Genomic DNA, 18566 nt, shown 5'->3' with positions numbered 1-18566 from the left:
ATAATCCAAGACCTTCTCCTTAAGAACCACATAGATTTCAGAATACATGTTTCTTAAATGGACTCATTTCCTCTGTGTGTGTGTGTGTGTTTCTCTCTCTCTCTCTTTCTTAACGAGCAGTTGGTAGAGAAAGCTTATGTTTTCAAAAGCGTTTGTTGGTACTGATAGACAATCATCTTTGAAGACACTACTCAGTATGAGTCTTTGTCTTTGATTCTGTCCTAATTCATCTCATTTGCAAGTTATATAGTCAGAACTAGAGGAGAGTTACAATTTCTAGATAAATTGCATACTAACTAAGTGAAAGGAGCCGAGACTGGGCAGGCTGTCTTTATAGCTATTGAGAGGAGGTATCTTGAGTCCTTGTAGAATCCTTATTTGAAATTTACATGTAAATGTTAGGGCACCTGACTGAGCAAGTTTATCAAAACATCATTACAGTTTCCTCCTCCTTCTGTCATTATTCTGATCAAGATGATCAAGAACAGATTTCTGTATTCATTTCTGCAGAGAAGCTTACTCATTCCTCTTCAAAATTCTTTTATCTAATGATACCTATTGTTCAATCATAAGTAATATTTAACTGTAAAATCTTCTACTTGGAGTAAATTATCTTTGAGGTGAATTCAACTAAAGATTCTGTGTTGATTAAGTAATTGTCATTTTTCCTGTTTTGGGTTTGGAGAAGAAATTTCTAGGTTATATACTGTTTTTAGGCAAGAAGTCTGAGCCTGGGTTACTCTGGCTTTCACAAGACATTAGTATGTCCTGAGGGCTTCTTTTTTGCAACTCTTTGTGGGGATTCCTGGGATCAATTTTTGTAAGACTCTCCCATCCCAACCAGCCTTTTTGGTATCTTTTACTTTTTCTTTCTGAGTTCTTCTCTTCATTTTATTTATTTACTTCTCTAGGATCATAAGATCATAGTACTTCTGAGCTGGAAAACACCTCCCAACTTCTCTTGTACATTTCTATCCTCACAACTTGCAATGTTCAACTGTGCTCATGTTGTCTACTTTTAAAAACTTGTATACATAGATATGTTAATAGCCAAGCACAAACCAAACATTTTATTATATCCAATTTATTATACCAATGTGGTTTTAATGAAATAGCTTTAATACAAATGAGAAATTTTTTTTCTAGTTCTAACTCTGATTTTAATTCATAGACTGACCCTGGACAAATCTCTCTTATTTTGCTTGGTCTCCATTTCTTTATCTGAAGATGACAATAGCCTTCTCTCATAACTTATTATCGAGTAAATGAGCTAATATATGTAAAGGTTCCTTGGAATATGTGAGGTACTCTGTGTAAGCTATAGGGATACTCATTCATGATGTCTGTCTCTGGAGTCCACATCAGCTTGGTGGCTTTAACTGTGACCTTATCCAAAGTGGCAAAACCCTATCAGAAATCTACAAAAATGTGCATTTTCCTTGACCAAACAATTTCACTACTAAAAATCTATACTACAGAAATATTCATATGTCTGCATACAGTACCAAATATTAACTGAAGCATTGCAATTGAAAACCTGGAAACTTAATTAAATAGAAACTTAATTTTCTATCAGTAGAAAGAAAGTTAAGTAAATATCCATATAGTGGAATACACTGCCATTATAAACAAATAAGGTTGATGTATTCTAAAATTGCGTGGAAATATCTTCAAGACATATGTTATATGAAAAAGCAATTCATTAAACAGTACATAGTGTATGATCCCATTTATCCTAAAAAAAAAAAAAATGCAAACCCCACACAGAAAGGAAACAAAGCCACACCTATATATGTGAATACATTTGTTTGTAAATTTGCGGTGTCCCTATGTCATTGAGCTTCCCTCTCTTATTGTATTATGTAGTGTGGAGAGTTGAGCTTAAGAATGAGTTCTGCAGTCACAGTGACTGGCTTCAAATCCTGGCATGAAACGTACTATGTGTGTAATTGTGGATAAATCACAATTCTTCCATGCTTCATTTTTCCCACCTTAGAATGGGTTTGGCAATTTCACCTAACGCGAAAATTTTAAATGCATAGAAAAAAATCCAGAGTACTTTTGATTACCCTGAGAGACAGCAGGGTAGCTGGAAATGTGAAGTTCCTTTTAAAGTACTCAACTCTACACAATGCAGATAATACTGAATAAAGCTAACCTGCTTCTATAGGACAGCATGGGAAAGGTCCTAGAGGCTCAGAAAAAAATATAAATTTTGGTAAATGCAACCATGAACTGGAAGGACAGGGAGAAACAGCCATCATCTGGGTGTGTGAGCATCAAGAATATGACAAAGGCTTTCTGGCAGAACTATGGGAAAACCCATTTTCTGAAGAGGCAGAATCATGAAGGGGGCTTGTGTCCCCATCCCAGAGTGGTCCAGTGGTCTCAAATGTGGCTTTCCTCTCAGCCTTATCTATCCAGTCCAGCTTATTTCCTCCTGTATTCTACTATCTCTACTGCGGAAACTCTCCCTGAGAAGGAGGCAAACCTTCCCTCCAGGGAGGTCAAGGAGGATTGCACTGCTTTGCTTCATGCAAACAGCTTCCCAGGGAGAGAGCTTTTGCTCTCCTGCTGTGTGAATAGATTGAGGAGTCCCCAAGGCTTGGCAGCAGGTCAGGCCCAGCCAAGCTTCCAGAACCAGAGAGAGGCATAGCTTTTTATCTGAACCTAATTTCTTCTCCAGAAGAGCACTGCCTCTTGTTCTTACTTGAATTTAATCTCCATGGATCACAATTTTGTTTGGTGGATCTATCTATCAAAATTCACAATTCAAGGGCTCCTGGTCCTTGGCTGACTCACAGAGATCAGTCCCTTCTCTACAGATGAGGAACTAGGGCTCCAGAGGGTCTAGTGACCAGCCAAGGTCAAGAGGCCACTTGGTGAAAGTGCTGGGCTAGAAACAGTCACTAGTCTTCATCCAAGGTTTTTTCCATCGTACTAACACATATTTATTAGCAATAGAAAAATCTGCTCAAAAATAACTCACTCTCCTAGAAGAAAGATCTCAGATATTATAGGTAAAAGAAAGTATAGAGATCATGTCATATAGGCCTCTGAAAGAAGTTTTAAGTCCTCCCTCCCCTTATTTTACTTAAAATAATGTCTGTCTTGGCATAGTTGTGAATCCAAGTTGTATTCTACTGGGTGAGCCTGTGTGCATGCCTCGGGGTGATGTCAGCGTGGCTCCCTAAAGATTTCAATGGGATGACTCCTCTTGGGTTTTATTCTGTAGTAAAAATAATCTGTGGTGGTTTTGGTTTTCCTTGTCTTATAAGCTAGAGGAGTCAGCCAGGAGGCCACTGCCTTCTGATTTTCTATGTGGTCATTATCCATACTCCATTCAGACCACATTTAAGGCCACTGGATCTCAAATGATCCCTCAGGGACTATTCATGTGGTCATCAGTGGGGAGGTGTGCAGGCAAGCAACACTAACCAAAATATTTCTTCAGAAAGCTCGCATACTTCCAATGTGAATTCACCTCTGAAAGACTGCCATATTTTCTGTTTTAAGGTTCCATGTCCTTTATGTCACTGAACTACTCCTTCTTATTCTACTATGTAGTGTAGAGGGTAGAGATGAAGACAATGGGTTCTGGAATTGGACTGACTTTAAATCCTAGCTCTGCATTTACTAATGGTGTGATTGTGGATAAATGACTTAATCTTTCTGTTTGTTTCCTATCTGTAAAATGATTTGAAAATCTTATCTAACACAGATGACGATGGGAGAACTAACTAGATATAGTACAGACACACAAGAGAGAGCACTTGGCATGTGGTAGCCACTCAATGAATGTTACCTCTTACCCTTGACATCTGCTCATGCAGCCCAGCATTGTGGAAAGAACATTAGATTGAGGGATCAGGAGACACAGGATCTGTTCTAGGATCTGACTTCCATGCAGCTTCATGAACTTAGGACAGTCACTTGATCCCAACTCATAGAATGCAAGACATGGAAGCAAGTATTTGTTCCAACCTCCTCATTTAACAAATGAAATTGGGTCTTGGAGAAAGGAAGAGACTCACCCAAAGTCCCCAGGGAGTCAATGTCCAGGCCAGGATCAGCCAGCACCACTCTCCTGACTTTTGTCCCATAGTTTTCCCATCATTCCTCTGGAGACAGAAGACCTTGCCAAGTGGTCCAAGCTTTGCTGAAGACCTAAGGACTTTGGGATTGATAGGTAAGTGGTTCCTAACATGCTGTCTTGGGGTTGTGGCCATCTGAGAAGCAGCAGCCAGTGCCTTCTACTATGTCATTGTTGGCATAACTATCAGAAGCAGAGCAGCACCTTTAAGATGCTACTGGGTGAGAGCCACTGCAGTAGCAGTTTACGGAGCACCCAGTAAACTCATTCCAGGCCAATAGGGCAAGGCTGGGTAAGCTCTAGAGCCCAACAGCTTAATAATTGGCTAAGTTTCTTCTTTCTCTTTCTTGGCTCCTGCCAGAGACACTTAGAGTGACATTATCTCTATCTTAGGCTATAGAAGTCTCCTTTTGAACTCTCATTACAGGCCATTGTCACTCCTTTCCTTTTCTCCTCTCACTCCCACACAGATTCTGAGATCACAGGCTGACCATATTATCCATTCTTGGGTACACGGCTTTGACCTGCAAGATTCCCTTTCTGTTCCACACTCTGGCCACAGCAGACACTCAGCAAAACTAGTCCTGTACTGATTATTCTAAATATATACCAGGCTTTTGGCTTGGAGACAGTGCATGTATTATGCCTCTCCATTGATTCTTGCTCAGTCCTCACAGATTGACTATTATCGTTTCTGCAGAGCCCATAATTGTCCCCCGACTTAGAAGTGGTCTCCTGTGCCTTAGAACTTAGAACAAGTGCTTGCCACAGGTCCGTAGAGGTCCTACCTCCCTTAACAAACTTTTTAATTTCTTAACAACCATGTACTCAACCTCTTTTTTTTTTTTTTTTTTTTTTTTGGAGACAGGGCCTTGCTCTGTCACCCAGGCTGGAGTGTAGTGGCACGTTCACAGCTCACTGCAACCTTGACCTCGTGGGCTCAAGTGATCCTCCCACCTGAGCCTCCCTAGTAGCTCCTTCAGGCATGTACCACGATGCCTGGCTAATTTTTGTAGTTTTTGTGGAGATGGGGTTCTGCCATGTTGCCCAGGCTGGTGTCGAGCTCCTGGGCTCAAGTGATCCACTTGCCTTGGCCTCCCAAAGTGCTGGGATTACAGGTGTGAGCCACCACACCACTGGACCTCTTTTTATCCCCCAAAGCATTTAACAGAGTTCCTTGCCCAGTGCAGAAACTCAGTTGGACCTGCTTGAATAACTGTTGGCTGGTTGGTGGAGTTGGAGTAAGGGGCTCAAGACTTAATAAAAAGGTTATGTCTTCATAATCCAGAAATACTTTATCCCCAAGTGTCATTGTTAGTCCTTGGTAAATCAGTCAGCCACACATCTTTCTCTAGTTACAGATATTCTAAGGCTTCTTGAAGCCTAGTTGTTAATGCCTAGTTGTTTTGAGAATGCAACTTTTTAGAAATCTGGTGTGACACATTTTTGAAATTAAAGTCAATTAAGATTAATTTTACTCTTTTTTTTTGGTGGCAGAAACTGACAGTCCAAGATGGACAAGCAAAACAATTTACAAACTTTAAAAAATTCAAATAAAAGTTTAAGGATGTTAAAGAAAGGTAGGAAGAGTAAAGGAACCTGGAGTTTTCACTGATTGACTCACTCATTCACTCACCCAATCAGCAAACATACCCGTGCAGCTTGATTTCCTGCATTTCAGGAGGAAACAGTTGTTATTTAGTTTATGCAAAATTCTGTATAGCCCTCTGCTAGAGCCTTATGCTTCTAAAATTCGGTTTGCTAAAATAGTGTTCAGAAGTAGCTTGTGTTCACAAACCAAACTCAATGTTTCCCTAAGATCAAATTCCCTGCGACAAATTTTATCCCCAAATTCGGGGAAAAAATGAGAAGAATGCAAAGATTAATCCTTGGAGGCCCTTAAATAAGCCTTTCTTTCCCTATTTTCTGTTTGCTTTTTAAGTTTTGTATTCAGAGAATAATAGGTGAACCCTTCTGTGGCTAATTAAAATACATGTAAATTGAAACCAATGTTCAGGCCAGTAATTAAAGTGAGGTACTCTCTGGGTAATATTTACTTTCTAGCTCCCAGATTGTGAGTTCAGTTCCTCTTCAAGCAGCACTTTTTTTTTCTTTCTTCCTTTTTTTTTAATCACAGAGATTAAAGCAGCCTGAATTTACAATAGCATCTTGTGAAAGGAGAGGGGAAAAAAGCTGCAGTGGTTTTAGTAAATAATGCACTTTGATGTCTCCAACTTGAAATCCATATTTTGAGAGCCCTGATGCATCTAAATAGTATTCGGAATAAAATTTTAAGTCCAAAAGCTGGTGCCATTTGCAGAAAAAAATGCCTGTGGAAACTGAAGGTTAATATTCCTCTCACATCTCACCACTCTGTCTTACAATCAAGTGCTTCCGTTCTTCTCTGTGAAGCTTGTATAGGGTACGTGCCACATGACCATGGCATGTCCGCTCTTCTTTTGGCTGCTCACCACCAAGTTGTTTATAGCTGGTAAGCTTGGCTTGAGGCTTTGGGCCATTCCTTTATTTTGGGTAAGAAAAAGATAGGAGAAAAAGAATTCTTAGGAAGACCTTGTTTCTATAAAACAATGGAGCCATTTCAAGAGCCCCTCTTTTGACCATTGGAAAAGACAGTGAGATCTAGGTGTAGTTAAGGATTTATGTCTATAGGCTGGACTCTGTTGGTCCCTCCAGTTTGCATTCAGGTTCATCTGCTGTGGTACCACTTTGGAAATTTCATGGACCTTTGACCGTATTCACAAGCTCCTGGGCAGCAAGAAGCTTTGAAATCCAATAAACGTCTAAATCCAAGAATAGATTTCAAAAATTACTTTTCTGCTAAAATCTCAGACAAAATTCCTTTTGTTCCTGCTGTGGAGGCCCTTAGGTCGTACAGGGCATTTGTATCCAGCAGGGTCTCAGGAGCTCTTATTTCTTCTGCTATCACATTGTGTTTGTGATGTCGTGAGTGGTTACCATGGAGGTAATTATCATGATGTGGGAGATGTGTGAATTCAGGTGTGGAGAAACTTAGCAGTGAGAGATGGGTTTTTGAGAAAAAGAGACAAATCCCCTTTCATTCCAACTTCCTTAGTAACAAAAGGGTGAAGCAGAAAAAAAAGGAAAGTAAATACAATGACTGAAATTTAGCTTTTGAACAGCATGTCTTTTATTTTTTGTGTGACATATTGGAAAGTCTTTTATTTATTTGTTTTTTTTAAATTACATTTTGATCACATATCTTGGAGTATGGTATTAAAAATAAATGTTATGTTCTTTCTTGGAGAAAAAAAATGGCTTGTGATAGCAGAAGAGAATTCTGTATTATGAAGTCCAAGGAGAATAGGAAAATCTTTTGAGTGATACACCAGGAAGCTTAAAGGTGATATGTTTTCACCTAGCTGGAAAAAAAAAGCTGCTGCAATCTGCAAAACACTACAAAAATAAGAGGCAGCCAAGCTAACAATGCAGCCAGACTGGCTTGCTGCTGGCATTTGACAAGCTAGGGAAATGAGACTGCAAAAATCCACAGGGAATTCTTCTCCCCTTCATGTTAATGAAGTACTGTACATATCTTTCTTGGGACCAGGGGTGGTGGGGGTGAGGACCCTGGTGCTGCTGAGCAAGTATTTTAAGGAAATGATCCAGAATCCCCTGCCTCTGGCTTGGAATAATCAATGTCATTACTGCTTGTTTGGAAGCTTTGTCTTTTCTTGGAAAGGACCCAGGGCTGGCAAACTCAAGTAGTCAGCGTGGTGACTGGTGAGAGAGGGACCCTGATGAGGCAAGTGCAGGGAGGCTGAGTGCCCTTGAGCATCAGATTCTGAGTGATAGACCTGGGTTCAAATCACAGCTTTGCCCCTGTGGATTTTTTCTTTGACCTTCACCAAGGTCCTTAATTGCCCTGCTTTCTTATCCTGTTAATCAAAGGAGACTATTGTAACAATAAATATATTGGATATAAAACATATATTTTTATGCAGGCTACAAATGCAAGGGATTAGACCTTATTAGGGGTTCTGTGTCAGCACAAAGATATTTAGTTTTTCTTGTCACCTGGTATCTTTCATGACCTTCAGGGGGCAAGTGGGCACTTTCTTTGGTGAGAATTGATACTGGCAGCCAATGCTCTGTGGCACTACTTTGGTGAAAGGAGGATAATGACCCTAGGCAGGGGTCAGTTCCTGCAAGGTCAAGTGCAAACTCCTTAGCCTGGTGTTTGAGGCCTTCCCTAATTACTTCCCAACTAAGCTTCCCAATCTCATTTCCTTACTCCATCAAGTGTACCCTTTGCCTTGGTCAAATCTGATTTGTCACTGGATATGCCTCTGGCATTCCTTGTAGTTGTTTCTTCTGTTCTTACCCAATCAGTTCTAGCTAGTCTCTGTTCATCCATCCTATATCAATCCCTCCTTGTTATCAGCACCTGCTACTCCTGTCATATATGTATTGTGCAGGTTGTGCACTGCACAAAGATGTCAGGTCAGTGTAGGGGGACATGGGCTTAAATCCAGAATCCAGCCAAGTCACATACCCTGCTGACTGAGGTGCCATGTCTGCCTAGAGGAAAGGCACCTTTTTCTAATTAGAAAAAGGCACTGGAGAGGGTAGGGGTGGCTCTGTGTGTATTGATAGAGTTAAATTTTCATCTATGTTTGTTCTATATTTCCTTGAAATTATATGCTCCTTGAGGACTGAGGCTTTAACTTTTTGTAGATATTGCACATGAAATACACATAGCTTTGTTTTGACTTATAATGAGCACAGCGAGTTCTGAGTAAGAGATGGTACTGGAAGCTCCTTGAGGACCGAGCTTACCCATTTCTCTACCTGTCAATCCATCCCCCATAAATTCCCTGAGTGCTTGCTTATCTGTAGTAACAGTGGGGAAACATCAGTACCATTCTCTTTTTAAAATTCTTCAGTGTCTATCTTGGTTTCTATGTGCAAGTGAGATACTTTCCCCTCTGAGGACTCTGAGACTGGGTTTTAGATGAGGCTCTTGGGTCTGGGCCAGCATTTTCACCTCTTTCTGGAGGAACATTGCACTGGGGCTTTGTGGTGGGCCGGAAAAGTGGGCCTGTAACTTACTGCTCACAAAAGGGTCAGGCTGTGCTCTGTGTGCCGAGGACATCAGAAGGAGAGCCATGTGTCTCTGTCCTCACGGCTTTCCTGGATCATAAGTGGGGAAAACGGACATGTAAGCGAGTGACCATAAAACAAAACAAGAGGCACTGTAGCAGCAGGAGCTCGTACAGGGGCCTGTGGGGTCACTGTGAGGCAGCAGAGACCTGTCTCCCTGCATGGGGGCAGGCACAGGTGGAGTGACTGGAGAGAGAAGGTGGCTTTAAGTAGTGATATAAAGCAATCTGGTTCATGTCCATATCTTCCATTGCAGTCTGTGTGCAGATGACTCTCAAAATGCGTGTCTCCATCCCAGACCCATCCATCACTGTTATTTCCACTTGGAAGCTTCAAAGGCTCCCTAGACCCATTCTGTCCCAAACAGATCTCAGGATCTTTTCACCCAAATCCAATCATCTTCCAGTGCTCCATCTTTCCAGATGGCACCACCCATCCATCTGCCTTGGTAAACTGGCTTGGTCAGTTCATTTGCTCCGTTTTCAGCTCCCAGTCCAAGTTGGCATCCATGTGTCTTGCTCAGAATGGAGGCAATATCTACCTCCTCAATGGACCTCCCACATCCACCCTGAGCCCTCCAGCCCCTTCTCACTGCAGCTGGAATGACCATTCTGAAATGCAAATCTGCTCACGTCACACGGTCCCCAAACTACCTCCCTCCCAATGCTTAAAACCCCTTAAAGCCTTCTAATTTCTCTTAGGATAAAGACTCAAATCCTCAGCAGGGCCTCTAAGGCCCCTCATGATCTGGCCCCTGGAGACCTTACCAGTGCCCCCAGCCCTGTCCCGAGTGGCGCCAGTCTGCTCACAGGCCCCCAGCCCAGGTAGCTCCCTCAACCTGGAATACTTTCTCCTGTTGCTGCCATCCTCCCCTCCCACCCCCGTTACCTAATTCATCCCTTCTCATTTTTCAGGTTTCAGCTCAAATAACACTTCTTCAGGGAAACCTCCCTGGATCCCCCTGACTGCTTCAGCCCTTCTACCTAGTACATCTCAGAGCACATTTCCTTATCAAATATCATGGTTTGTAATCACACATTTATTTTTGTGGTTATCTGATTGATGTCTGTTTTCCCTGGAAGGTTGGGAGCTCCAGGATCCTGCTGGGTTTGCCTTTACTACATTTCCAGTGCCCAGTGCAGTGCCCCAATACACCTTAGACTCTCAAGTAAACATTCATTGAATGAATAGATACATGAGGGTTGTTCAGGAACAGAGAGCCACCCCTTGGGGCTGCCATGTTGGTTATGTGAGAGGAAGTGGCTAGAGGTGAGGTTGGGAACAAGCCTATGGCTGAGATGGTGCCCTCTATGTACAGGGGCACTGTGCAGCCTGCAACCCAAGGACGTGACTAGCCAAGAGCTGTGTTTTAGAGCAGAAGCTCTGAGAGGAGTGTGGGGTGGAGGTGTGGAGGGTAACTCGTCTTAGGACCAGGGAGACACATTAGGAGGCATCTGATGCAGATGATGGGAATCAGGACAGTGAATGAGAATGGAGAAATGGGAACAAATGCATTTAGTATTCTCTATTTCCATCTTCCCCCTCCTGTAAGGGCAGCAAGGGATCAAGGAACTTTACATTATTTCAACATTTTTAACCTGCCTAACCTGAACCTCACCAATGGTCAGGGGAAAAATCAGAGGGGATTTGGAGTCAGTGGAGTAGTGGGCAGTGGCAGAGTCACAAGTCTGTGGTTTTTCTCCTTTCTCAGGCAAAAGTGGCCTGTTGGAAGGTTGGGAGGTATCTGAGTCCATTTGGGTTGCTGTAACTAAGTATCTTGGACCAAGTGGCTTATGAATGATAGACACTTATTTCTCACAGTTCTGGAGGCTGGGAAGTCTGAGAGCAGGGTGCCAGCATGGTCAGGTTCTGGTGAGGACTCCTCTGGGTTGCAAGCAGCTGACTCTCATTGTATCCTCACCTGGCAGAAAGAGAGCAAGCTAGCTCTCTGACCTCTTCTTCTAAAGGCATTAATCTCATTCATGAAGGCTCCACCCTCATGACCTGAATACCTCCCAAAGAGGCCCTGCCTCCAAACACCATCACATTGGGGGTTAGATTTCAGCATATAAATTTGGAGGGGACACAGACATTCAGTGCATAACAGTAGGAGAGGGTGCTTTCAGGACCTGCTGCCCTGAGCTGATGGTGAGTTGGTGTGTGAGAGGGTGTGACATCCAGGGAAATTCCTCTTGGGTTGGACATTTCTGGTCCTCCTAACCTGATCTGAGATGTCCATCATGGTGGCTTGCCTTCACTGAGATCCCTTGAGTGTCTTATAATAAAGAATACTTCAAAAGGCTGATAGTACCAAGGGCAAAGTGGGCTTGGGACCAGGGAGACACATCATGCATAAGGACGAGTATTTGCCTCACCCTAGGTTTGGAGCCACACCTATTTTGCTATTCTTTTTAATGCTTCCTATAGTCTGAATGACAAAGATAACACTAGGGTGATATAATGGTTGAATTGGATAGAATGCAAAACTTGATGCTACTAAATTTCAATTTTCAAGAATATGTGTTTTATATATCTAGCACCCTCTTCTAGAATGTGACCGATATAATAATACTGCTGTGTTAATAGTGTTTATGGCTAATGTAGCTTATGTCATTTGACATTTTAACTACAAGTCAGGCTGCTACATTTGGCTGTGCAAGTTGCGCATTGCCTAGGTCTGGTGAGCTCAGTTCATGTAGACTCCTGTGGTCATGGCACCCCCTGGAGTTGTGCAAGGTGGCAACCCTGCCCATGGAGTGTGCAAGGTGGGCATTAGCCTTATTTTGCTGGCTTAGAATGGTAAATGCCTCATTCAATGTCATATGACAATTAAATACTGGCATTGCTGCTAGGGCCTAGCTTTACGATCTAAGTCTAGTTTTTTGTTTGTTTGTTTGTTTGTGTTTCTAGAGACAAGGTCTTTCTCTGCCACTCAAGCTGGAGTGCAGTGGCATGATCATAGCTCACTGCAACATCAACCTCCTGGGCTCAAGCCATCTTCCAACCTCACAGCCACCTGGGTAGCTGGGACTATGGGTACCCACCCCATACCCGGGTAATTTTCATTGATTTATTTCTTGTATAGACAAGGTCTTACTATGTTGCCCAAGCTGGTCTTGAACTCGTGGTCTCAAGGGATCCTCCCACCTTGGCCTCCCATAATGCTGGGCTTTCAGGTGTGAGCCACCACACTTGGCCCTAAAAGCAGTCTTAATTTTTCTGTACCTCATTGCCTCCTGGATGATGGGTGAGTGAGTACGTGAGTGAATAGGGTAAAGATGAAGCCTCGTTTCAGGAGTCAGATATGCACACATGATATGATTTATTTTGCAGGCCCCTGAGCTCCACCGGCAGAACCAGCTGCCCTAATCTGCAGCCCTTTACCTGGACCTCAGCCATTCTCAGATGACATGGCCTTGAGTGTCTCTGCACCTCCCTTCCTGAACCCCTTGCATCTTCCTGGTTACTCCTCCTTTGCCTGTCCTGTTCCCTCAGGGCCTCGCTTCCAGCTACTAACAGGTCTTCCTCTCCCACAAAGTGTGCATTAGTAAAGTAGTAAATTATAATTTCAATAGGGAAGTATGAAAGATAAAACAGCCTTTACAACACAAAGGAATTAGTCTATAAGGGTGGAATTCCTGGCTGGGTTGGAGAGTCATGAATCTATGAATTTATGTGGGAGAGCAGGAAAGAACCATATAAATCACATAATGCAGATGAGGAAATAGAGTTCCCAGAGAGTTAGTGGGATTGCTGGGTGTCAGAATCCACAGTTTTTCCATTATATTAGGTTAGTGCAAAAGTAATTGTGGTTTTTGTCAATACTTTTAATGGCAAAAACCGTAATTACCCTTGCACCAACCTAATATCATATTTTCTTGATCCATTTTAATTTGGGGTCTTCCCTGACATCTTTTTCATCTTACCTGGCTGAGCGTGGCCCTGCATTTTGACCATGTGGTCCCCATCACTGGTTGCGGGAGCAGGAGGGCAGTATGAAGGGGGAGAGGCAGTTTGGCCAGCAGTGTCCTGGACTCTGGCGTGACCCGGGATCCGTGCTTTTAAATGCCATTATGAAATGCGATTCAGTGGAGAGCTCAGCCTCTTCCCATCAGACTAATGCAGCCGTGGTGGAGAGGCGGGGTAGTGGCTGGCTGCCTAGCAATTGCCTGGAGCCCGGCAGAGGGATTATGCCCGCTCAGGCAGCCTCATCACCGTAATAAAATGGGAGTTATCTTATCGACTCATCAGGACTGCCCATTTAGACGATTACCCCATTTCCAATCCCATTTCTAGAGAAAAGAGGATTGCTGGACACTTCGTCCCACTCCCACCCCTGGCAGGGCTGTGTTCAGCCCTGGCTTCTGGAGGGGACGTGCTAGAAACAGGCACTCAGCAGACTGAGAGTTTTACCCTCTTTGTCTTCCAGAGCTGACAAGCCATAGCAGGACGGCTGTCCCCGGAGAGATAGGAGAGGAGGAGAAACAGCCTGACAGGGGCCTGGAGCAGCTGGTTGGCGTCAGTAATTTCCTGCAGGAGACTCTGCTGGCCGAGCACACATCACCCTTCTGTTGCTCCTCTGTATTCTCCCTTGTGCTACTAAAATACGCTAATGTAACTCCTGGGCTGTGCTAAGCTAAATGCAGTTATTTAACCTCATTTCTATGGAACCCAGGTCTAAAGCAGCAACATCTATTTGGAACAAGATGGGAAGGAGGTAAGCCCCAAACATCCCTGAGCAGCAGGAATACACATTACAAAGTTTCTCTTTCCACACAGAAGAGCCTTCTGGGCCCTTGCTTGAGACCACTGACTTTTACTTAACACCTAGGTCTAGTTAGCTTGGTGAACTGCTTTCTGACACCTGAACAGGTTGGAAGCAGGGAATCGAAGGTGAGGAAAGACTGCCACAAACAGGAGCCAAGAATTAAGAGCCAAACCAAGGAGGTGACATTCACGACGACAACTGTGGATGGAAATCCTGCCCAAAGGGGGATGTTGGATGAATGGCTCCTAAGTCCCCTTCCAATATTTCAGCTCATGGCTCTGAGTGTCCCTGGTTTGATTGTGATGGTAAAGGCAGATAAGAGGGCGAGGGAGACCTCCGTGGAGAGCTGGTGCCCAGCAGGAGGTGTGGCCCTGTGTTTTAGTGCTCAGGAGTACTTGCCTGCTTTTGCTGGAGTCCTCTGGGCTCAATATGTGCTCTCGACCCCCACTTCATTTTTTTTTTTTTTTTTTTTTGCCAGCAAGAGTGAATTCATGCTCTTCTTCATGGAGGTGGATGTTTCTGGAAGGAGGTTTGTGATGTCCTTTGCAGGGACATGGATGGAGTTGGAAGCCCTTATCCTCAGCAAACTAATGCAGGAACAGAAAACCAAACACTGCATGTTCTTACTTATAAGTGGGAACTGAATGATGAGAACACATGGACACATAAGGGGAAATGACACACACTGGGGCCTGTCAGAGCTGAGGGGTTGTGGGGAGAGGGAGAGAATCAGGAAGAATGGCTAATGTATGCTGTGCTTAATATCTAGGTGATGGGATGATCTGTGCAGCAAACCACCATGGCACACGTTTACCTATGTAACAAACCTGGACATCCTGCACATGTATCCTAGAACTTAAAATAAAAGTTGAAGAAAAAAAAAAAAAGAAAAAGTTGTGTGAAGTCTGGAGGTGTAATGGACAGACACAGGCTTAGGGTGAGGCAGGCCCATGTTCAGATCCTTGCTTCCTCACTAAGCTAGCGGGGAGACTGGCTATATCACCGAGCCTCAGTTTCCTCACCTGTACATCTGCTGTAGAAGTGGCACATCATATGCTGTCCTAGCTGTGACCTTCGGTAGCTCATCACTGCCCTTCTTACTGTTCTCAGGGTAAACCCCTTTCCAGGCAGAGTTGCCAAGACACCCAGTAAAATTTGAATTTCAGATAAATACTGAATAATTGTTTAGTATAATGATGCTCCAAATATTGCATGGGATATACTTAACACTAAAAAAAAATCATTGTTTATCTGAAATTCAGATTTAACTGGGCAACCTGCATTTTTAAATAAACTTTTAATTTTAGAATCATTTTAGATTTACAGAAAAAAATATAAGGATCGTACAGAGTTACCACACACCCTGCACCCAGTTTCCCCTATAACTAATATCTTACGTCGAGCCAGTGCAGTGGCGCACGTTTGTAATCCTAGCTGCTCAGGAGGCTGAGGTGGGAGTATCGTTTGAGCCCAGGAGCTCGAGGCTGCAATGAGCCATGATTGCACCATTGCACTCCAGCCTGAGTGACAGAGTAAGACGCCATCTTTTAAAGAAAAATCTTATGCCAGTATGATACATTTGTCACAATTAATGAACTAAGATTGATATATTATCATTAACTAAAGTCTATACTTCATTAGATTTCTTTAGTTTTTGCCCAGTGTCCTTTTCTATTCCAGGATCCTGTCCAGGACACCATATCATATTTAGTTGTCAAGTCTCCTTAGTTCCTCTTGGCTGTGACAGTTTTTTAGACTTCCCTTGTTTTTGATGACCTTGACCGTTTTGAGGAGCACTGGTCTGGGGTTTTGTAGAATGCCCCTCAATTCAGCCTGTCAGATATTTTTCTCATGATTAGGCTGGGGTATTATTTTTTTGGGAGGAAGACCACCGAGGTCAAGAGCCATTCTCATCACATCTCGTTAAGGGTCTGTACTGTCCATATGACTTACCACTGTCGATGTTGACCTTGATCACCTGGCTAAGGTAGTGTTCATCAGGTTTAGCAACTGTATTTTCATTTGCTAAATCTGTAACTCGATTCCAGGCCTGTCAGTCTTCACGACCAGACCTTTGCTTACTGCTGCTGCCATTTTTCTGCTCCAACCATAGTGAACTGCTAACAATTCCTCTAATGAACTATTCTCTGTCTCTCTTACTGCCAGGCCTTAGGGCTTGCTCTTTCCTTTGCCTGGAATGTTCCACTCCCCCACAGCCTCCCATCCACACCTCCCCTTCACCCAATTAACTTACTTTTCAGTTGGGCTTCAGTGTTCCGCTTAGGTCTCACTCCTTCCGGGAAGATTTCTTGCACCCTCCTCTGCCAAGACCAGGTTAGGTGTTGCTTCTCTGCCCTGGTCCTACTCTGTTGTGATATTTACCATCCTGTGGTTGTGAACTGTTTGCTTGTCTCCCTGACCCCAGTGCATCCCTGACATCTTACACAGTGCCTTGTTGCAACTCAATAAATAATTGCTGAATAAATGAATGGTTACACCAGGCACTTCAGGTAAAGCCTTTAACACACTACCTGCCTTGTAAACAGTAGATGCTCAGTAAATGCTTGTCTTTTTCAATGTAGGAAAAATAATCTTCCCTAGATCTGAGCAACTGTACTAAGTTTGTGCTTGCCCGACACCCGCAACACATGCCCCTACCTGGAGAAGAGATTCTGGAACAGTGGTCTCCTAGGATTCCCTGAGAGCCACAGTTACCTGTATCAAAGTATCAAGGAGGCCACTTAATGACAGAGATATTAGGGTAAGTAGGCTACTTTCCGTCAGTTTGCAGATTAAAAAGGCATCTTTCTCCCAGTGGAGAAACTGAATTATGAACCCCTTCGCCCAGATTTCCATAGTTGGACGCCCTGACCCATTGTTTTTTAGTGAAAGGGACAAAGGGACCCACCTCCTTCTCTTTTTGCTGCCCATGTGCCACACACATGTAAATGACATGTGTACCTATTGTTGCTTGTCCTTGATGATGAGTACACTTGTACATTGATATATTTGTTAGTGTTTTGCTTTTCACTAATCCAGCATAGTTGTGACCCCACCCCTGAGACCTAAAGGAAGGAGACACCTCATAGGGGGTCTCAGGAATCTCTGATGAACCTTAGGACTAATTATAATTCTTTCATTTATTATAACTTCATGCCAGGTATTTTATCTGCCTCACTTCTAATCCTCTCAATAACCTTGCATGTTTTTATTCATCCCGTATTACAAATGAGAAAGCTAAGGTTTGGGTGCTTAAGAAATTTTCCCAAAGTTTTTTTTGTGGTGGAGCCAGCTTGGAGCTAGGACAATAGACTTCAGAGTCTCAGCTCCATCCTATCCATGGTTCAGAAAGTTCTCTAGTTCTGTAAGAGACAGCCAGCATCCCCCAAGGGCTTGTGCTCATTGGAATGGCTCTCGGGTCCACTCCTCCCTTTGTATCCCCAGGTCACCTCACTAGAGCAGACCTCCATCAGTCAGTGTTTACCCACCTTCCAGAGCCTCCTTCCTGGACTCTTGCCCCCAGATTCCCCACCCATAGCACTCTCACACTGCCATCGCCCAACTCAGGATCCCAAGAATGCCCATTTTCACCCTTATAAATCCTTTGCCTTGCTTCCAAGACCCTATGGTCTATTTCTTTTCCAAGCCTTCTCTCCATGCATCAGATTCTTCATGAAACTTACACTGACTAGTCCCCCACCCATCTCCCTTTCCTTGGATCTTCATGGCACCTAGGTATGCAAGGCAGAAAGTAGTGTAGAATGCCCTTCTGGCTTGTGTGGAACCACAGGGGAGTCCCCTGGGTTTCTAATATGGTTTCCCCGTCTGGATTGACACCCCCTGAAGGACAAAAACCTCTTGTTAAAAAAGTCAACTTTATTGAGGTATAACATACATACACCCTGTTTTAAGTGTTCAGTTTGATAAGGTTTGACAAATGTATACACCCATGTAACCACCGTCACAACCAAGATATAGAACATTTCTATCACCCCAGAAATACCTCTGAGCCCCTTTGTAGTCAATTCCTCCACCCCCGACCCAGGCAGCCACTTGCTGGATTTCTATTAATATAGATTAGTTTTGCCTGCCGTTGAACTCCACAAAAATGCAGTCACAAAGGGTGTAGTCTTTTGTGTCAGCCTATTTTGGTTAGCACGATATTTTAAAGATTCCTCCATACTGTTTATTACTTTCTTCTTGCTGAGTAGTATTTTATGGTAGAGACTATACTACAACTTGATTGTCCATGTTGACTAAATTTGAGGCTGTTTCACATTTTTGGCTATTGTGAATAAAGTAGCTACGAATGTTTACACACAAGCCTTTTGTGAATGTGTTTTCATTTCTTTTATTTGCATACCTCAGAGTGAAACTTTTAGGTCGTATAGTAAATATATGTTCAACTTTGACACTGCCAGACTGTTTTCCAAAGTGATGATTCCATTTCACACCCCTATCAGCGGTGTATGAAAGTTCCAGTTGTTTCACATCCTCACCAACTCTCAATACTGTAAGTGTTTTAAATGTTAGTGGGTATGTAGTCACATCTCATTATGGTTT

At 43.2% G+C, this 18566-nt stretch overlaps 1 long non-coding RNA gene across 3 annotated transcripts in view; it reads left to right on the top strand.

The window, feature by feature from the left end:
- LOC129527378 (uncharacterized) overlaps positions 1-18360 on the top strand; it is a 96093-nt gene extending 77733 nt beyond the window's left edge. Inside the window, exons 2-5 of one of the 3 annotated variants that reach the window (XR_010131571.1) lie at positions 4106-4189; positions 12146-12290; positions 13665-13952; positions 14482-18360. This is a non-coding gene — a long non-coding RNA (uncharacterized lncRNA). Of the gene's footprint in view, positions 1-4105; positions 4190-10060; positions 10259-12145; positions 12291-13664; positions 13953-14481 lie in introns of those variants that run through there. The other 2 variants (XR_008672317.2, XR_010131570.1) reach the window with 2 other exon arrangements.
- Positions 18361-18566: the final 206 nt, after the last annotated feature.

This window comes from Gorilla gorilla, chromosome 18, assembly GCF_029281585.2.
Source record: "Gorilla gorilla gorilla isolate KB3781 chromosome 18, NHGRI_mGorGor1-v2.1_pri, whole genome shotgun sequence".
Classification (NCBI taxonomy): Eukaryota; Metazoa; Chordata; class Mammalia; order Primates; family Hominidae; genus Gorilla; species Gorilla gorilla.
The sequence above is the reverse complement of the archived record's forward strand: the minus strand, read 5'-3'. Positions and strand labels throughout refer to the sequence as shown.